Source organism: Myotis lucifugus, unplaced genomic scaffold (genome assembly GCF_000147115.1).
Source record: "Myotis lucifugus unplaced genomic scaffold, Myoluc2.0 scaffold_179, whole genome shotgun sequence".
Taxonomy (NCBI): Eukaryota; Metazoa; Chordata; class Mammalia; order Chiroptera; family Vespertilionidae; genus Myotis; species Myotis lucifugus.
This window is the reverse complement of record NW_005871227.1, coordinates 2042785-2065925: the sequence shown is the minus strand read 5'-3', so window position 1 is coordinate 2065925 and position 23141 is coordinate 2042785.

Here is a 23141-nt window from a genome sequence, read left to right as displayed (position 1 = left end):
ACTGAGCTAGAATGAAAGAGTGATGAGATAGGGAAGGGAATGTGTTTACCGTCAGTGAATTTAAATTAAATTTAAATCCATTTAATTTATTATATCATGTAGTTTCCATAAGTGAGGCTGAATGTTACTGGGAAGAAGAGACTTAGGTTTTTGCCTTATTTTCACTGAATGATACCCCTGCATAAACATATTTTTTGTTACTTCATTCACTTATACAAAAATGGAGTAAAACATGTTTTGATTGTAATGGTATTTCATGATCCAAAATAAGTTTTGCTTTACCTAAGAATTCCAAATATAAAACTGTACTTTAGCAGGAGATGGTTTACCTGAAAGGTAGGAAACCTGACCCTAGGTTAATTGTATTTCTAAAATTTCGACATGTTAACTGCTTAAGAGAACAATGACCATAAAAGTAAATTGAGTCTCTAATGTACAGGCTATTATTTAGAGGAAATGAATGAATTTGCCACATATTTTATTTTGAATAAGCTTTTAAAATAATTGGCTTATGGCTGTATCAACTGTCATGATAAAAAATATGGCTATGAGAATCAAAACAATAAACCAGAAAAAGAAAGAGAGATGAAACCACAAGCGTAATGTTTATTGAAGCCAGACACAAGCAATTATGTACTAAAAGTAAGATTATAAATTGTGTATATTTTTATTAATGCAAAAGAAGTCAGGATGGCCGTAGGGTTTAGAGGGTGCAGAAAGGAAACACAAGCATTAAGAAGGGGAAAATTCTGGGGTGCGGATAATGTTTGTGTCTTGTGTACATGAATGGTGCCGAGGCAGGTTAGTAAGAAACTAGGAAGATTCCCTGGCAAGTGGAATGAGGAAAATAACTGAACAAACAGCTGGAATGGTTGAGCAATCAACAGCCAGCTAATAAATGGTGAAGACCCTATCTTCCCTAACTGAAGATGCCTATGAGCAGATGGTTTAAATCACCACAGTCAGGAAGGCAGATAAGAAAAACCAGTGAGACCCAGACTAATCCAAGATGGAGGAAACATTGACCAGAGAAGACCCAAGGCTCATTATACCATCATTATAATGAAAACTGACACCACAAGTAGGACCGCCACCCTCCCCACCAGGGGATAAAGGCCATGACACTTCTGGAATGGACCATATTTGGAACAAGACCCCCTCCCAATCAGAAGGCGCAATCAGAATTTTGGTTCACAAAGTTCAAAAACAATCCCCCTTGGAAAGACATTAAAATCCCAAGAACTGACTGACCACGTGCACAGCTCTCTGATGAATTGCCATGTCCACTCAGATGCATCCTTTTGCCTCTCTCACAGCAGTGCCTGCACCCTGGCTGCTTTTTACTACCTGAATTCAACTTGCATTGTTCTCACTGCAACTCAGCCATGAAATTTTTCCTGGGTGAGTCAAGAACCAGGAGGTCTCGTTACACGTGAAATGTCCTGGACTGTGTCAGGGCAGGGCCAGACGCTAGCAGGAAGCGATCCCCTAAAAGTGCCTGCATGAGTGTATTTAGCTGGTGGAAATGTATGGTGTTAGACAGTTACAATATGTGTAGTTTTCAGTATGTATATCCTTTCATAAAATTTCAAAAAATGTGGTTACCTGAAGATAAAAAAAAATCTATACATTTACCATTGTATCGATTATAAATATTAAACACCACATATATACACTTTAATCATCATAGTTACACCAGTTATTCATCACTCACCAACATTTCCCCAAGTTATAAAAAATGCATCATGTAATAATGTTAACAGAATTTTATATGTGTATATATATGTATTGAGAAATTCCTGTAAATCTGAAAGAGGCTTGTGGGAATATCACCAAAAAGTATTTGGGAAAAAAATCCAAGAAACTGAAGGGCAGAATTGTGATTCTGTGCTTTGAATAAGCTTGGTTAACGCCATTTATTTTTCTTCTTCTATCCTTCCTTTCCCAAATTGCTCTCTCAAGTTGAGCTGGGGTATCACCAAAGCAAGTTAACTCTACCTCTTTAAGTCAATTATATGTTCATAACAAGCACTGATTTCTGAAAGGGCATGTATGTCTCCAGGATAATCTGTACCACCCTGCTCTTATAGGACATCAGGCCACTGTGCCAACATCGGTTAGCCATTCAACAGTCCAGCATATCACACAGTGGGGGTATGTTAGCATGGGAGATTAAACATCCTCCCTTTGAAAACAATCTAAGTACAGGAGGGCTGAGGTGGTCATCAGTGTAAAAGATCTCTTAGTCTGTGATGAGCACAGTATAACAAACATATTTCACCAGGGTCTTTTGCCTATTCTGTGGGCTAACCCAGGCCAGTGATTTGTTATAGGACTAGCAGATCAGTGTCAAGGTGGCAGGTAGGCTCTTGTGGAGAGCGAGTTTTTTACAGGTTGGGTGGTGGGGAAAAATGTAATCTGAGACTTAGAGGATGTTAGTTCTTTTTTTGTTTTGTTTTGTTAATCCTCACCTGACAATATTTTTTCAATTATTATTATTATTATCGTTAGTTTGAGAGAGTGAAGGGCGGGGGAGAGGTAGAGAAACATCAACATGTCTCAATTGATTGTCTTCTGACCAGGGTGGGGATTGAGCCTGCAACCAAGGTACGTGTCCTTGACCAGAATGGAACCCGGGACCCTTCAGTCTTCTGGCCAATGCTCTATCCACTGAGCCAAACTGGCTAGGATGAGGATGTTAACTTAGCTAGAATGTGAGAAGACTAGAAAACACGATTTTGAGATTCATATACAAAAGTGTGTGCATCAATGAAACCACAGTATCTTCCTGCAATAAAGATTGTGGGGGCAAATAACACATTCTGTGCTGCCTATGGTATTCAAGGTATTAAATAATTTTCTGAAATCTTGGCTGTTCCTTTCTCGTTAAACTTTGCCTTTCATCAATGAGGAGTGATGAATACCCAGCATATTGTAGATGCCCTAATTTATGTGTTAAAATAATAAGTGAATGAGTGAGTGAATGGATCAAACCAAATTGCAGGGAGCATATCTATGTTGGTGACTCTTATACTGTCTGTTATGGAAATGCCTGGGCTATAGGCACCTGCTTCAAAATCAGTGCTTGGGTTCAATGACTTTGAACACTTTGAAAGTAAACAAAACCGATCCATGGCAAAGCGCTCCCAGGAGGACTCTATGGCCTTAATTAATCATTTGGGAGGTCTGAGTCCTGCCTGGCAAGAACTTGGAATCTGAATAAGCTGAATTATTATACTTTTGTAGTATATCCATACACATGCATATTTCGGGGGGGCGAGGGGAGCGGGATCGACCAACATAATAGCTATTTCCTGGACCTCAAAACCAGAGTCACTATGGTTACTAACAAACTTAAGAGAATCCCACATACTTGTCAAATCACAAATGTCACCATACCCAGGAGATCACCAAGGACAGTTAGGACAATTCTTATTTTTAAAGCAACCATGTACCTCTATTTACAAAGCACTTGTTGTGATTCACCATGTTCAAAAGGATAGGTAACAAAGGGTTGAAGAGAACCAGAGTCTTACTTCTTGAGACTCATTGTGCAGTATCTCCTCTATTAGTTTTACTTTTTTATATTATTTTTTAAATAGTCACCCAAAGATGTGGTTTTTACTGATTTTAGAGAGAGGGGAAGAGAGAAAGAGAAACATTGATGTATGAGAGAAACATCCATCAGCTGCCTCGCGCCCCCACTAGGGATCAAAACAGCATCCTAGGTATGTGCCCTCCCTGGGAATCAAATCTGCAAACTTTCTGTGCACAGGATGACACTCCATAGGAGCCACAGGGGCCAGGGCTATGCAGTATCCCTTTTAAAGCATCTAATGTAGAGTTCAGTCAAAGACATGGTCTTCGGAGGACCTATGTTAAGCCAGACATTTTCATAGATATGGGCACTTAAACACAAATATGTTATCATCTTTGTATTGGAAACATTTTCTGTCCACCATCTGCCTGAAAATTGCACGGTGTGGACCACACACTTCTGTCAGACCCGGCTGAGTGGCATTATCCTTCCCAGCAAAAAAAAAAAAATCTCACTTTGGCCTTGAAAACCAGCCATAACTATTCTCAAATTAAACCTGCCCTCCACCTTCTGGTGGCCTGGCAACGTATTTAGCGAATGCAGCACAATCCAAGATAACTCTGATTCTTTGGAAACTCTCCAGTGGCTTACCAGAAAGAATACTTCGCTGAAATGGACAGTCCCTGGCAGGCATGGGCTGTGACCACTCTTCAAGGTTTGCTTTTCTGTCTGGGCCTTGGCTGAAAGAGAAGAGGGGAAGAGGCCTTATTAATACAGCCTTCAGACAGAGCACGTGCAAGGCAGAGCCACTGGGCAGGCTGACATTCACATCTAAGCTGCCAGCTAGAGCCAAGAGAGCCTGAGCGGTGGCTGTGGTTTTGCTTCTAGACCAGAATCTAGAACTTGAAAATAATTGTATGAGCAGGAACGTTCAGCTGATCCAGAGGAAAACTAAGGCAAATCCCTCACCGGGTTGGCTCAACACACACTTCTATAGAGCTGGTTTCGGAGTCCGTTCTGAGGCTAGACCTGAATCACCAGTGAAGTCACTTCTGGCTCAGGAAGAGAGCCTGTGATGAATTTGTATATTCATTCTGAAGAGAGCCAGAGGCTAGGTTCACATCTGGGGCAGTAGATTAGTTGTTGGCATGGGCTCTGCCAGCAGGCGGAAGTGGGTTTCTGTCCTATGGCCATTTTCTGACTCTGGATATCTGAACAGATCAGCTACACTGTGTCTAGGTTTCTTCATCTATAAAATTAGGATGAGGAGTCTTTGCACCCAGTTATATTATTGTGATGCTTAAGTGAAAACAACTAAATACCTCATATGTAAGAGACTTTAAAATTCAAGTATATTTATTCTTATACAGTGGGGCCTTGACTTACGAGTTTAATTCGTTCCGTGACGGAGCTCGTAACTCAAATTACTCGTATGTCAAATCATAAAGTGAACGAGTGAGACACATGATGCTGGGCTGATGTTGTGGCGTTCACTGTGACGTTCGCTGTGCCAACTAGCGGTGGGGTATCTGAAGCTGGCTCGTAACCTGAATTTTAGCTCGCAACTCAAAGCAAAAAATCGGCCGAGAGACAGCTGGTATCTCGAAAAACTCGTTAGTCGGGACACTCGTAAGTCAAGGCCCCACTGTGTTATTATCCATCTGCTCTCCTATCTACCTCTAAGTATACTATATCATTATATTAATAGTAAAAACTAAGATTTGCTGAGGGCATGCTATATTCCAGGCACACAGCTATCTGATTTTTATTCATTTCCTCACTTAATACTCACAATATTTCTATGAGTTAATTTTCTAATCTACTAGGTAACAAAATCTATTATTTTCTATGACCTTAAGAAAAGGGAAAAAATTAGGTTTACATACTTAGTGCTAGGATATTATTTGAATTCAGATAAAGTGACAATAGAGAATGTCATTCAAAGATACTACTCCATCCTTGGCAGACATTTCAGTGACAACCTCATAAAAGGCACTGAGAACCACCTAGCTAACCATGCTAAGAAGATGCCAGAGCTTTAGAAACTAAAGGGAATAAGACATATTTGTTGGTTTAGGCTACTGAGTTTGGGAATAATTTAATACACAGGAATATGTAACATACAATTCAAACCCAAGTTTTAGCTTTTGATCATCTGTAAGAGAATCCAAGATTAATTTGTTGTCTGTTTTCCAATTCTTCTTTCTCACTTTCTTAATTAATTTCATTCATTTTTCCTTCCTTTTATGTAGAAAAAATGGTCCTTTATTATGGTCATTGTTTTGCAATATATGTAAGTCAAGTCACCATTCTGTGTACCTTAAAGTTATATAATTCTGCATGTCTCAATAAAACAATAAAAAATGGATCTCAAACTCTTCAAAATACCAGAACTTTCTTCTTTTTTTTCTTGAACTATGTGGAATCTTAAAATAAGATGGAACTTGAATATGTTATTGTAATAATTTGGTGGCTAGGACAGAGACGGTGTTAACTTGTAAAAAAAAAAAAGACCTCATCTTCTATATATACAAAAGGCTAATATGCAAAGTGGCCCCCCAGGAGTTCAACTGGGAGACTGGGATTTTGATCACTCGCTATGACGTGCACTGACCACCAGGGGGCGGTAAAGACGTGCACTGACCACCAGGGGGCGGTGCAGAATGATGAAAAGTTCCAGCTGGTAGCGGGAGGGCCCAGATCAGCCCTGATCGCCAGCCAGGCCTAGGGAGCCTACCGGTGCATGAATTTCATGCACCGGGCCTCTAGTTAAGAATAAAAGATAAGCTGCTTTCTTGATTTTATATGGTTTCCAGTTCAAGGAAGAGGACACAGCAAAAGATTGATACTGATTTGTTCAGATCTACGAAACCGTGGGAAAATAGGTTAGTATAGGAGGCACCTATTATACACAAATTGGTAATTCTTGCTAAAAAAAAAGTCTTGGTTACATTACACTTTTCTGTTCATCCTGTCTATGTGTAGAATATCTTATGATCTACAGAGGAATACTATATTTTGAGTTTAACTTTGCTCTGTATAGTTTTAAGTTGATTTACTGATGTACCACTTTATAGGGACAATGAATAGATACAAAAAATGTACACTTACATGCATTTCTTCTCACTTTTTGCTTAACCTATAGCGTGTGATTTATTTTACAAGAGAGAACACTGAGACTAATCTGCAGTATCCTTTACAGACCACATAGCTCATCTCCATACTGACAACAATTAATACCAATCCTTCCTATGGTTTTCTTATGTATTCCCACAAAATACTGTGCAAACCCATGTAGACCTTATTTTATATTGCATTTGGGTTAGTATCTTATGGAAGAGCTTAGGTTCCACTCTGAGGCAGAGCTGTGTTAGTTCCCGCTGTGTGGCCATGGAAAAGATGCATTGCATTTCTGATCATTGGTTTCTCCCAAAAGACTGGCCTGTGAACAATCGTCTTCCCCACTTCACAGCTATTGAAAGGAGTGAGATAATATCCTATGAAGTGCTAAGTACTCTGTTTAATAACTAGAAGCAGAAAATACCTATTAGCTTTCCATTCCTAAGAAATGCAGTGGGAATTATTTGAGCTTAGAACTTCTACCAAGTAACTGCATTTCTTTATATCTTTAAGAGAGAGAGAGGAAGGGAGAAGGATACAGAGATAGAAACATCAATGACAGAGAAACATCATCTATCGATTGCCTCCTGCTCACCTCCCACAGGGGATCAAGTTCACAACCTAGGCATGTGCCCTGACCAAGAATTGAACAGATGACCTCTTGGTTCCTGGGTTAATGCTCACTCATCCACTGAGCCACACTGGCCAGACATGACTGCATTTATTAATTCTTTCATTCATTCCCACTGACTCTTTGTTACCTGTGATACAATTAATCATCAGTCTCCCCTATGAGATGAGCTCATGGAGAGCATGGTCTTTTTCTTAATCACCTTTGGATCCAGAGCATCTTCTATAGTACTCAGTGCCCAACTGCAATGATAAATGATCTGACAGGTGTTTGGGAAGATTACCATGAGCACTCAAAAACAGAACCTATTGATTCTACCTGGTGGCTTGGCTTCAATGGGAGAAAGGGAAGAATATTGGAGAAGTATTCCAAAAAATGACAACACTCAAGCTGAGTGTAAGGTAGACAGAGTTTGAGGTTCCACAAAACAATGATTCTCAAATATGAATTAGTGGCTTTTTGCTCTCAGGGTAATATATATTTTTAGGAATTGACAATATGGCACAGTGGGAAAGAGGCTAAAGGTAATCCCTTAAAATAAATTTAATTGTATGGCCAAGAATGTATTTATGCGAAGAACAGTATATTAGAACCAGTAAAACATTTTAATTTAGCCCAGCCTGCATGGCTCAGTGGTTGAGCATTGACCTCTGAACCAGTTCATGGTTTGATTCCACATCAGGACATATGCCTGGGTTGTGGGCTCAATTCTCAGTGTGGGGCCTGCAAGAGGCAGCCAATCAATGATTACTTCTCATCATTGATATTTCTATCTCTCTCTCCCTCTCCCTTCCTCTCTGAAATCAATAAAAATATATTTAAAAAATTTTTAACTTATACATCTAGAATGTCATTAAATATAGATCTGTTAATTAATCTCATTGATATAGAAGAGGCAGACAAATGGAACAGTATGAACGTTCACCCTTAAAGAAAATTTCATGTTATTTTTGGCCACCCAATTAAGTTGAAAACAAAGTACAGGCCTAATTACCACATGACCTATGTCCTATAATTGGAAATATATACTGCAATGACTGTTCAACACATGAGGTGAGATTACCATTTGAAAATCAAACTAGTAAAGTCATTAATACATGAAAAATATCGCTAACCAAAGTGCTTGATGCAATGTTAATGTTAATTCCTAAATGTGAAAATACTCTACAGTCATTCTGGTGAACACCAAAGGCTTGGACCTATTTGAAATATTTATTCCCTGTAAGACTCTTGACCAATAGCTATGTCTTGAGTCAGTTTTGACAGCAGCAGTATTTAGTGTCAGGGAGATGAAGGTACTTGCTCAAGGCAACTGAGATTGGGATTTGATATCATATCCACCTGATTTCTCCATATAGAATGATGATGGCTCTAATAAGACATGCTCTTCTAGTCATATGCTTTTAATCTCTCTCCTGACCGCCCCCCACTCTTTGCTCTAACACTTTCTGGGTCCTGCTTGTTACGAAGAGGACAAAGCAAGGAGAAAATAAAACCTCACAGCGTAGGTGTTATGTCTCCCTCTTTACTCCATTGATGTTGATGAGAAAAGACAACCAATTATTCCAGAGGACCTTAGATTGCATGAAACACGAAATCCTGGCTACCCAGCCTCTCAGTCAGCAGGGTTAACCCATGAGTGTCTGGGTTATCTTTATGGTGACAGCCACAAATAAAAGAATTCTTCTCCATCAAACCCTAAGCACACAAGAAAATCTAGTTTATTTAATGGTTAAAGTTTTTAAAAAGATAAAAACATAAGGCCAAGAAGAGATGGAGCAATTGGACAGTTAAAACATCATTGGAAAAATAAAAGTCTTCAAACCTGTGTAGATTATGAAGTTGGAATATGTACTCATAAGAAGTCATGAAATAGTATAGTTTTTCCAATTAGTGTTATGAATATGATCCAAAAAAATTAGTATTTCTCAAAGTTTGGTTCCAGGACAATCTATTTCAAAATAACTCAGAGTGCCCTATAAAAAAATAAGGATTCCGGTGCTGCCACAAAATATCTACTTCAGGAGGTCTAAAATATCTTGTGGGAGTATATATTTTTCAAGTTCTTAGGATGATTATTAACCATCCAAAAGTAAAAGAACCACAGCATGGATAGCAAATCACATTCGGCTTGGTGAGTATGGTTCAATGGTTGAGTGTCCACCTATGAACCAGGAGGTCATGGTTAGGGGCATGAAGGAGGCAACTGATACATAATTCTCTCTCCCTTCCTCTCTGAAATCAATAAAAAATATATAAATTTTTAAAAATCGTATCTGGAAGTCAACATTAGAACAAGGCTCTCTCACAAGGTAGGAACTTGGGCAAATACTCTACTTTATCATCCATTAATATTGAGTTAAGTCTGAGTTCGAGAGAACATATCATTCTATGGTGGTTGTGAAAATATATTCCCTTTTGTACTTGCCCATAAAAACTGGACGCCGAGTTAGAATTTGACGGTGCCACAGGCCACAGCTGGGGCCTGCAGTCTCATGGATGCTCCAGAAAAACGACACACAGAATATTTGATAAAATTTTAATGGCAGGGAGCTGAGATCAGTGCCTTCTATGCACACAGAGATGCAGAAGGTAGGGGATCTAAGTGTTTGGCTAAATTCTAAAGGTCAAAACCCACTTGCCTGTTTAAGTGAGTTTAATTCAGAAATTCTCCCTCATCTTTCAGAGGAAGCTTTAAAATACACACACACACACACACACACACATACACACACACACACACATATACTTTTTAGTTGATTTCAGAGGGGAAGAGAGAGGGAGAGAGAGAGAGAAACCGCAATGATGAGAGAGAATCATTGATTGGCTACCTCCTGCACACCCCCACTGGGGATCTAGCCTCTAACTCGGGCATATGCCCTGACCTGGAATTGAGCCTTGACCTCCTGGTTCATAGGTCTACACTCAACCACTGAGCCACACTGGCCAGGCCAGAGGAGCTTTTGTTTCACATCATCATTTCACTCAGAAATCATCCTTCCTCCTTCAGAATTTGGAAACAGCCAACAGTGCCCCTGTGAACAGGCCTCCGATGTAGCTTTTATCCCCCTCCTATGATTAATTTTGCAGTGTTTTTTATGTTCCTTGACACAAAAGTCCTGGTGTCTGGAATACAGTATTTGCTTTTTAATGTGTAAGAAAACCCCAAGCTCTCTTTTCAGCCCTCAAAACAGCCCAGCCCAGAATAATACATTCATTGTCTTCCAAAGGAAAAGTACTTGATGGTGTCTGAGTTGAACAGGGCGCTGGAATGAAAATGAGCCTGCAAAGAAAACGGAATGAAAAATAGGTTTGTTTGGGGTGCCCAGAAGCGAAACCGATCACACGTTCAGGCAAACGCACCTAAAACCTGCCAGCTGCTTCCTACCGAAGCCTGCCACCAAATCAGGTTGGAACTACGGGGAGTAAGACAAAGAAGGGGACTGGAAATGAAGCTGCCAAGGGGAACAGGACTGATTTTGCGAAGGTCAGTGCAATATAGGATTGGTCTGGACTAAGCGCAGGCTCCAGTGTCATTTGCCATATATTTCAACACTTCAGAACACGTATTCCTAGCTACTTTTAATACCAGCTCTGAGCCGTGACCATCTAAATAGACAGTGGGCATTAAAGCTCACAGGGCTTGCTATTGCCTATAAAAACGAAGCCCAGTAGAATTTGCTTTTATGACCCCCTTGTATTAGGCCCAGAGCCAATGGCGATTAAAGTGTTGCTGTGCCCTATCTGTCAGCATGCGTGGATCCATGGGGATTATTTGTAAGAGAATTTAAGTGTAGGAGCCAAGTTCCTCAGCCATAGTCTAGGATACTCATTCCTTCATTCTCATCCCCTCTGTTGCACCTGTAGCACTCACAACATCATGGGAAGATCCAGGGTAAGAATTCTCACCTTGTCACCTAAAGCAATAGGGTTTGTGATTGATTAAGGGGTCCAACCTGCAGAGGCAGTGCCAGGGGATTGCTTGGACACTGGGTGTATTGTTGACCCTTCAGAATTCAACTTATTCTCCCTACCCCAGTCTTCCTTTGAGTCGACTCTTGTGAGAAGGGTTTTCAATCGTCTACTTCAGCATCTCTAGCTGTCACGCTTTCCCTGAAACTACGTATGTGCGTCCTGAGTGGAGGCACATGGCCAAGCCCAGCACATCGGATGATGTCTCTTACTTATTCTTTGCTGCCATAATTTTTAAAATTTATTTCTCAATTACAGTTTACATTCAATATTGTTCTGTACTAGTTGCAGCTGTATAGCCACAGTGTTAGAAAATCATGTGCTTTACACAGTGGTCCTCTCGCTGCTTCAAGGACCCACCTGGCCCCATGCGTGGTTATCACATCGGAGGATATCTTTTTGAAACTTGAATCTTGAGCAAGAGACACAGGGGAGTTTGGAACTTGAAGGTCTTACTCATTTCAGTGACTGCAGAGGAGTCATGGGACCAGCATGTCCTCCTCTCTGAGCTTTGATGAGGAAACTGCTGCCAGGATCCTCAAGCCACTTCATTCCTAGCCTGTGTGACCAGCTTGCTCCTTCAGACCTGTTTTGTTTCTTCACTGATCTCTAATCTGGAAGCTGATATTTGTTCCGAATCATGGTTTTCATACTTGCCCCTGTTCTGATAGGATGTACCAGGACTCTACTTTCTCTAGACAAGTTGAGTATCTTCCCAACGCTAACCCCTCTGCTTCCATTGATTGGAATCTACTTCCGCTGGGATTCCATTTGGCATCAAACAAGAAAACAAAAGCCTACTGCAATGATGTAAGTAAGTGCTGGATGTATTTATTGCATAACCGTCGATCCTAGAGTACAAAATCTAGAGCTTGTAAGGTGACTCACTGCCAACCACGGCTCAGTGCCTTCTGTTTTGTTCGGAGCATCCTAAGCATGTGTCTTTCCCCCCCAGTGCTTACTAGTGGACGGATCTGCCTCCCGTTCATTTTAAAGGTGGGAGAGAAAGACCTGGATCCTACTTATATTGGAGGAAGACTGTATTTTAACCAGGGAACATTGCTGTCTGGGAAAACAATAAAGATTTAAGAAAGTTAGAAGAAGATAATAATGGGGATATCCCTATAGATTCTGATTGGTAGTTCTGCCCCATTCCATTTTACTGACTTATGGAGTGCCAGTTTGGGAAGTAATCCTTTAAAGCCTGGCACAGTTCTGACACCCCAACATAAACCTCATAAACACACACACACACACACACACACACAGACACACACACGCACACACACTCACACTCACACTCAACTTCCTTCCAGGACCTCTTCTGATTTTCATTTTTGCATTGACTAGTCAATGGGCACAGACAATGGCCCAGCCATTGTGCTGACTAGAGGCCGAACAGCCCCCAGCTTGTGCCACATACAGACTACTCAGGCTGCCATAACAAAAGGCCAAATTCTGGGGCCCATGAACACCAGACATTTACTTCTACAGCTCTTGAGACTGGTCAGTACAAGATCAGGGTCCCAGAAAATCTAGTGTCCACTGAAGGCCCATTTTTGGTTAACAGACAGCCATATTCTCCCTGTGAACTCACATGGTGGAAGGTAAAAGGGAGCTCCTGAGGTCTCTTTTATGAGGCACTAACCCCATTCGTGAGGGCTCCACCCTCATGACCCAGTCATCTCTCAAAGCTCCTACTCCCAAGTACTATCCCGCTGGAGACTAGGTTTTAACATAAGATTTTTTTTGGGGGGGGCGGGGATTGAGGGGACACACATTCAGTCTACACCAGGTAGTAATTGTACAATTGCCAAATGTTCTATGTGGTTCAGGCAGCTTCCTGCAATGGTAAGCACTTTGAGAGCTTCAGGGGTTCACTAATGTGAGTCTGAATTTAAGGGGGAGCTAAGTGAAATGGGGTAAATTGGTGAATCTCTTTGAGGTGCCATTTCTGTACCTGTGGGATGGGACACATAGTTCCCACATTGTGGGTTACCAATGTGCATGGCAAGTGAAGCACCTCGCCCCATGCTCAGCACAGACTGAGTCTGAACGACATTCTGTTTAGACAAAAGTGGGAAACTTCCTCAGAGGTCATACCGCGAGTCACACAGGCAAGAACTTTCATCCACTCAAGTCAGTTTCATCTGGCTAAATTCTACTAATGTACAAAGATTTAAATCTTCCATCATGTTCCACAGAAACATTTCTTGGTTTCCTGTGGAGTCATTTTGTGTCTGCACTTAAAAATAACTCTTTGTATTTCTGTCTCCAGAACAAGGCTTGGAGCCTTGGGCAGACTCATTATTTACCCACAGAATTTAACAATAATGTCTGCTATGTGGTGGCTCTTCCATGAATGTCTGCTTGACTAAACATAAATATCCTATTCACAAATAATCTGCTAACAATAATACATGAAGCCTCGCTGTATTCATGCATAAACAAATTGGAAGAAGAAATTTCCATAGTATTGTTGTGAGGACTAAATAAAAATAAACTAAAACCCCGATGTAAAATTTAAAACATGCTTTCTGGAACTCAGCTTTTAGTTTTTCCTAGCTTTAATTTTTAAGCCAATACACCCAGTTGATTACACTTATAAATGTATGCTATGCATTTAGCCATATCTCTTAAATGTTAAAGCCTATTACATAAACAATCAACTCACTGATCAATGTACAGTCTTCTAAGATAACCAGCATGAATGACATAGATACTTCTAGAGATCTCAGAGAGGACTGCAAAGACTTAAAATATGTCTTCCACATAAACCTGTAAAACCACACATCAAATGACCTGGCTACTGGTCGGCTCATTCATTCCTTCAGAAGTTCACAAAAGCTAAAATCAATAGTTACCGAAAGGTGAACTCTGTCAACACTAGTTCTATTTTAAACCATAAAAAATCAAAATACATATGGATAAATTACCCCGTTTCGTGTTTCCACTAAAATTTCAGTGGAAGGAGATTCCTAAGATTTATTAATTCCTATGATCTCCTTCCAAATACAATTAATTTAATTAAGTTTATTTACTCCATTCCTTTTCTCTTTCAAACTTTTTGAAAATTTTATCTCTTTGACTTATATAATCACAAAATCCAGTAGCCCATGCAATTTATTTAGGCAAATTCTAATTATTATTTTCTGCTTTAAAATATTTATATCCTTTAACCAATAATTGCAAGAATTGATCTGAAGACAAATATCAGAGATGCATACACTGATTTATATTTTAGAAATGTTCTCTGTAAATGCATTTTGGTTATTTGGTTGTATCCATTTCATTCACTACACACACAGGCACACACACACTATTTAAAGAATTGTTAAGTAATTTATGGTGAGATCACAAGGTGAATCTATGCAAGCATTTAAATTTATCTGTGGTTTCTTTTTTGTTGTTGTTATTTTGTTTTTTGTTAATCCTCACCCAAGGATCTTTTCCCATTGATTTTTAGAGAAAGTGTAAGAAAAGGGGAGAAGACAGAGAGAGAGAAACATTGATGTAAGAGAGACACATTGATTGGTTGCCTTCTGCACGGGCCCCGACCAGGGCCGTTGGGGATCAAGCCTGCAACTGAGGTACATGCCTGTGACTAGAATCAAACCGAGGACCCTTCATTCTGTGGGCTGACACTCTAACCGCTGAGCCAAACCGCGTAGGGCTTGTCTTATTATTTTAACAACTTGGGAAGACCTTTATGACATATTAAAGTAAAAAAAAAAGCAAGATATAAATTTTACATAGTTTCAATTATACTATATATGCCACTGATTATATAGGAAAAATACTAAAAGAACGTATACTATAATGTTAACTGTGATGTTAATTTTATAATCAATGTGATTATGATTGATATTAATTTTATATGCCTTTTGTATTTTCTACAATGAGCATGTATTATTTTTATAATAAGAAAAATCAATATTTCAAATGCCACTGATAGGTTAGGTTCATAATAAAATTATTGAAATAAATTTCCTTTTTTCCCAGAAAGGTCTTTTAAAGAATAGAGAGTTCAAAAAGTAGAAAGAAGTTTCTCTCTTAAAGACTGAGGAACACTGATGTGATGGAAGCTTAAACTCCTCCTAAATTGAAGATGACTTGACAAAACTACCATGATTATTTTTCCCATAATAGATTTCCTAAAAAATCTGTGATCTCTTAGCCTTGCTATGACCATGTACCTATATACAGCGGAAGACAGCTCAGCCATAAGAAAAGATGAAACACTGCCATAGGTAGCCACATGAATGGATCTTGAGAATATCATGCTAAGCAAAATAAGTCAGACGCAAAACATCAAGAACCATATGATTTCATTCATATGTGAGATATAAAGCAGAAAGCAGCAAACAAACAAAATGAACAAACAACAAAAACTTATGGACACAAACGTATGGTGGTTACCAGAGGAAAAGGGGGTGGGGAGGAAAGAGTAAAGGGGGTCAAGTATATGGTGATGGACAGACTTGACGTTGGGTGCTGGGAACACAATACAATACACAGATGATGTATGTATGGAATTGTATGCCTGAGACTTACATAATGTTATTAGCCAATGCCACCCCCAATAAATTTAACAAAAATGTTTAAAAAGATAAATAATATGTTGCCCTGGTTGTTTTGGCCATATTCCAGATGATTTACTGGACCGTGTCGATTTTTCACTTCCCAGTGCCAGAGATTGTGTCTGTTTGGGGAAATCAATTGCTATTTTTATATCGATGCCGAAGCAGAGCCGACCCTGCAGGAATCTTTAATTGCTCTTGAGTTTTTTACAACCGTTCCTCTAATACAAGGTCTGGGTTTCATTTCCATGCGCGGGTTCTGTTGTGCGGTCTCGCGTGGCCTTTTGCCATGGCCATTACTTACTACTCTTAGTTCTGATTTTGTTCCTTCTGGACTTGATTTCTTGCTGCTCCCAACACCTGCTCCAGCCTGATAAACTGACAGCACCAATTGTAAATCTTGCCCGGATGCTTTCCTTTCCGGGAGATGGAAGAGAGCGCGTGCCGATGGGTTAAAACACTTTAGCAAACATCAGGAGTCCTGTCCCTTCCGCTTTGGAACCCTATTCTTTAGAAATAGACACGCTGCTCCTTTGTCTGGTAAACCTTGCCCCCGATGACCTCCCTCCTTCTTCCTCCAACAAGCTCCATTCAGGGGACATCTCCTCAAGGCAGCCACCTTGCCCCCCTCCCCATTCATTCCCAGACCTGTCTGAATGCAGGCTACCCAGTCTGCTCAATGCTCTTAGAGAGGCCTGTTCTCCACTCCATCGGAGCACGGCCCCTGCTCTAATCACTTGCAATCATTTGACTGTCTCATGCTATTTCTCGTGATTAACAACCATTTTCTCTTTTTCTCCACTGCAGGCACAGCAAATACTCAATTGAGTATTTATTGAGTCAATGGTCAATGGAGAAGTGACACAGGCCAAAAACAAAGGCAACGGATTCCAGGAGGCTTACTCTCAGAAAAGGTCCAGGACTCCAGCTGAATGAAGCCAGCTCTGATTCTCACAAAGCAGGGATGCAAATGAAACGTCTAAGAATGTGCCTGGGAGCTCCCTGCACGTCCTGTGCACAGCAACAGCCTCCTTGGCAGAGGCACCTGCGTTGGACCCTGACATGGCCCATGAATATTCTGATTCTAAAATCGCGGCTTTTAGGAACCAGATGTCCTGAGCAGATTTTACTCAATTTTTGTTTTTGATTTCCTTCTCCTTGGAGAGTTTCGGTGCTGAATTATCATGGCTATTTCTAGTTGGGGGTATGTAAGGTCCATAATTTCGTTGGAGATGAAGGACAATATTTGGTAAAGGGAATATGTACTTGATTCCAGGTTTTATAAAACATGGTTACCTGTTTCTTGGCCCCCTTTTTCCACCCTCACCCATGATCAAGACAATATAGAAATGATTATCACAATATTTTTTGCCTTTTTGTCATTAATCTCCATTTTTCCCCTGAAAACTGACCAGCTTTGTCTTCAATAATGGGCATGTGGCAGACCCATATTTGAACATGTTATCTGCAGTCAACAGCCCCAGGATGACTATAACTGGGACTCTATGTCCTAGGTCATCTTGGAGATGAGATTTTCTTTTGGTATATGCACCATTTAAAAAAGAAATGTGTTTGCTTATTTAAAATATATTTTTATTGATTTCAGAGAAGAAGGGAGAGGGAGAGAAACATCAATGATGAGAGAAAATCATTGATCAGCTGTCTCCTGCACGCCCCCTACTGGGCATCCAGCCTGAAATCTAGGCATGTGTCCTAACTGGGAATCAAACCGTGACCTCCCGGTTCATAGGTTAACACTCAACCACTGAGGCATACTGGCTGGACGTGTTTTGTTTTTATAATAAAATTAATACAGGCTTATTAAATGCAATTGGCAATATGGACAGAGCTAGGAATAAGTAAAACATACCAACTGTTAGCCCCACCATGCAAATTCAATAATTATTAATATTTTACAGTTATTTATTCCATTTCTTTGTTCTGTGCAGCTTTACATTCTTGATATTATGTTGTACATTTAAAAATGAATATATGTTATTTAACTTTTCCTCACTCTTCAGGTTCAAATTTCCACACAGCTGCTTGCTAACTGCACCACCTTATTAATTTTCTTTTTTAACTAAAAATTTTTAATCTTGACATAATTATAGGTGTCTCCCTTTTCCCCACCCTTTGCCCAACTCTACCCACTCCTGCCTCCCCATCCTTTGGCCTTCACCAAACCACTGTCCGTGTCCATGGGGTATGCACATAGGTTCTTTAGCTAATCCCTTCACCTTCTCTATTCATTTTCTTAAGTTGTATAACCAGTCTGTGGCTCTGCTTCCTCATCTGTAAGGTAGAGATCATAATCAGGGCTACCCCACAGATTCTAATAGCCCATGAGACAATATGAGTGGAATGCTTATAATAAACACTTAATGAAAATTATGAACATAGTCATAATAATAAAACATATTTCACTATTTTGATGTGTCAAATGCTTCAGATACATTTTTCTCCTCAGCAGATGGGAGACAGTACAACGTTATGGGAAGATTGCTGACTTCCAGAAAAGTGAAGTCTGGCTTTGGTGTTGCTACTTAGAGCTGTCTAACTTAGATGAATGCACACATTTTGACATTATACCTCAACCACTTTTTAATAGTAGTATAAAAAAGATGAGTGCTAATGACTTTTCTTGCTCTATGCCCAGACAAATATGTCAACTCCAAATCATGAGCCTTGCTATAAATTACACCCTAAAGGGGATAGAGAGAAGAGAGAAGAGATAATGAGGCTTCAGTGGGGTATGAATCGAGGCTGGGTGGAAAGACACAAATCCATTTTGGAAACCCTTTTTTAATGCCTCCTACTGGGGTAGGGGTTTAACCTCAGATCGTCACCCTCCTTTGACTCATTATTTAACACCAAATATTTATTTTAAATGTTTGTTTACCTTCCCCAAGCTCTAACACTTTAGAATGGCATATCGCTATTTTTTTATTAAAATAGCAAATATTTTATGCCTTATTGAAAGGAATCTGCTGCAATGCAAAGATCCATTTTCTGTAGAGAGAAGAGGCATCATGATTAATAGTGGAAGGAAAGAGTTAAATTGATGAAAAAAGAATAAGAGACATTTTGAAAGTTAGAGATTTGGGGGGCGGGGAGAGATATAAAATAAGAAGGGAAAGCAGGCAGACGAAGCTTTGGGGTATCTGCATTATGTTACCACAAAAGGGAAGGTGCGTCACACAGCACCTAGATTTTACTGCAGGTGGTAATGTAACTGCTCAATCACCTCCCAGTCAGAATGTAAGACTCCATTCCAATGGGAAAATAAACACACCAAAAGGAAAGTCAGTCCTCCATAACCTCAGGTTCCACATCCAGAAATGCAATCAACCACACCATCTGCAGTGGTTGAAACTGCGGACGTGGAACCCACAGAGTGGAGGACCCAGTAGGGGAATTGAGCATCTGGGGATTCTGGTATACGAGGGAGTTCCTGGACCTATTCCCCCGATTGGTACCTAGTGAACGCTGTAAATCTCATCAGAGCAGGGCCAATACATCCTAGGCTTGTCCATTCTTAGTGGAGACTTTGGAAGGATCTTGGAAGGTGCTCCCAAGGCATTGAGTTCTCAAGGAAGAAGTCTGTGTGAAGCATAATAGGGTCCAACTGAGCTTTTATGCATTGCGAGTCTTTTGCTTCTCTTGGTGACTCTTGTCAAATTATTTTAAGATATTCCAGGGAATTTCCATCTGTTTATGTCTGGCAGCAAATCCCCTGGAGCCTGTGACTGGGGAAAAGGTCATCACTTATCCTAAAAGCTAAGCTATCCAGGTTCTTGAAATTTAGATTGTGCTTTGGTCCTTAGTCTGGCTACCAAGTTTAGCCTGTAAGGTTGGGTCTACTTGTTACTAGTATAAATAAAACAGAAATTTAACTCATTTGGTACCCATTATCTTTCTTTTGTTCTAATACATCACAGAAATATAAAAAATATATAGAGAGAAAGAGACACAAATAAAAGGTGTACCACTCCAAATATTTTCACAAAATATATGCATTCATGTAACCAACCAAATGAAGAAACATAATATTTCTGTAGGATTCTCCCACCCAAATGTCCACCTTCATAATCACTAGCTTCCAAAGGGTAACTACTCTTAATAAATTGTTGTTGTTAATCCCCACCCAAGGATTTTTTTCCCATTGACTTTAGAGAGAGTGGAAGGAAGAGGGAATGACAGAGAGAGAAACATCGATGTGAGAGAGACACATTGATTGGTTGCCTCCTGCACAAGCCTTGACCAGGGCTGGGGACCGAGCTTGCAACCAAGGTATGTGCCCTTGACCAGAATCGAACCTGGGACCCTTCAGTCTGCAGCTGATGCTCTATCCACTGAGCCAAACCAGCTAGGGCTATTTCTGTTTGTTTTTTTAACATAATTTAATATACATGAAACCAACAACCACACTGTGTCTCATTTGCCTGAGATTCATTATTGTTGCTGTCTACTGTAGGAGTCCACTGTTTTCACTAAGTTGTATTAATATACCTTAATGAAGTTGTATTAGATAGAACCTTAATGAAGTGTTCTATCCTACTGCTGATAAATTGGTATTGCCATTTTGGAGCTTTAATAAATATTGAGTATATATGCCTTCTTCTCGTATACAAAATTCTTATATATCTCTTAGGCAGTTTACACATGGCATTGCTGAATGAAGCAAAGAAGGAATACATTTGCATAGGACTTCTATTTCAGATATTCATAACAATCAACTTGTACCTGCATTGATTTTTATTTGATTTTCTAGGGGCTCAGAATTCTCAGACACTCCTGTTCTGTTGGTACAAACAGAACTCCTCAGATTGATATTGAAGGTATTTTGCTAGGATTGTATTTTATTGTATTTATTTATTTATCTACTAGAGGCCCGATGCACGGAATTCATGCAAGGGGCTCAGCCCCGCCGCTGCTTCGTCCAGAAGGTTGTCTGGAAGGATGTCCAGAAGGACGTCCGGTCTAATTAGCATGTTAAACTTTTATTATTATAGATTTATTTTATACTAGAGGTCTGATGCACGAAATTTGTGCAAGGGACTCGGCCCTGGCAGCCACAGCTGCCTCGGCCCTCGCAGCTTCATCCGGAAGGTCGTCTGGATGGTCGTTCTGCTGTTCAGTCTAAGTAGCATATTAGCTCTTTATTATATAGGATAATTGAATCTTTGTTCATTTAAATGTATCTCACATGATTACTTATCCCATAAGAAGAGAAAGATTATGTATAATATATATAATATGTATAATTATATATATTATTGATTTCAGAGTGGAAGGGGGAGAGAGAAATAGGGGGTGAGAGAGAGAGAAACATCAATGACGAGAGAGAATAATTGATTGGCTGTCTCCTGCATACCCCACACTGGGGATTGAGCCCACAAACTGGGCATGTGCCCTGACCGGGAATCTAACTGTGACCACCTGGTTCACAGGTCAATGCTCCAACACTGAGCCATGCCGGCCAGGGTATGGGTAACATGGGTGGGTCAATGGTACACTGTGATACTACTACACTGTGGAGAAAGGTGAGTGAGTTTGCAAGACACTGTCGAAGAGAACTACAGGTCTTCTGCTGTTGTCATTATTATTTTCTACTTTCCCATCGCACGCTGGAAATAAATTTTAAAAATTGAATCTTTGTTCATTTAAATGTACCTCGCATGATTACTTATCCCATAAGGAGAGAAAGATTATGTTAAAAAGTTGGAAAAGACAAAAAAACAAATTCAGAAAGTCATATGAATAATATAACTATATCTGTGTTTGATCAATAAAACTTGATGAGGCAGAAATTGTATTTTCTCCCGGAGGCTCTGGAGCTTGTGTACTCGTAATGCTATGATTGCGTTCCTGGTGTCAGGAGCGAGGTTAAAACCAGATCTACTGTGCTATTCGCAGCATCAGAGTCCCAATGAGCTGGCAGGGGGTTATCTCTTCTGAGCTGGAAGGATTGAATTTGGGGAAATGAGAAGAGTATGGGCAGTTCATCTAATTCAGACACCCTGAACACTTTTTAAAAAAATAAACATTACCTATGTAAGCAAACTTTTTGTTTTCTCCTAGAGAAGTTTAGGCTGCTCTGTCAGATTGACAATGCATTCTTAGCCTGATTGACAGATACACGTGTCTCAAACTGTGCTTCAAGGACAACTTATGAGAGAATCACTTAAAAATCTAATGAAAATGCAGATTCCCTGGCCAATGATCTTTGGGAAAGGGCCCAGTTACTTGTAATTTTCACTAGCTTCCCCTGGGATTCCGCTATAAGCTAAAGAATGGGTAATGCTTCATCACACCAGTGTTTCTCAAACTTTACCACGCACTAGAGTTACCTGCAGGCCTTGTTAAAATACAGATTACTGCCCTGGCCAGTTTTGCTCAGTGGTTAGAGTGTAGGCCCATGCACCAAAGGGTCTGATTCCCGGTCAAGGGCATGTACCTTGGTTGCAGGCTCGATCTCCAGCCCAGTAGGGGCATGTGCGGGAAGCAACCAATCCATATGTCTCTCTCATCTCTCTCTCTCTCTCTCTCTCTCTCTCTCTCTCTCTCTCTCTCTCCCCCTCCGCCCCCCCCCCTTTGCCTTATATTCTATATAAAAGCAATGGAAAAATATCCTCCGGTAAGGATGGAAAGCCAACAACCAAACAAAAACCATAGATTACTTGCCCCATCCCAATGCTCTGGCTTGTCATATACGGGGTGCAGTAAGAATTCATCTGCAGATTTTGGTGACACGAAGATTCTAAGGCTCTAACCTCCAGACATTTTGATTCAGTGCATCTGGAGTGGGCCTGATACTTTCCATTTCTAACAAGTTCCCAGATGATGACAGATGCTCCTGGGTGGAGGACCAGCCCTTAGACCAGTGGTTCTCAACCTTCTGGCCCTTTAAATACAGTTCCTCATGTTGTGACCCAACCATAAAATTATTTTCGTTGCTACTTCATAACTGTAATGTTGCTACTGTTATGAGTCGTAATGTAAATATCTGATATGCAAGATGGTCTTAGGCGACCCCTGTGAAAGGGTCATTCGACCGCCAAAGGGGTCGCGACCCACAGGTTGAGAACCGCTGCCTTAGACCAGAGAATTGCATCAGTTATATTTCCCCTGGTTTGTCTGTCCATTCCAAGTCACCAAATAACATGAAAAAAAATAGTAAGAGAGCCCTAGCAGGTTTGGCTCATTGGATAGAGTCTTGGCCTACGGACTGAAGGGTCCTGGGTTTGATTCCAGTAGGGGAATGTACCTAGGTTGTAGGCTTGATCCCTGGCCCTGGTCA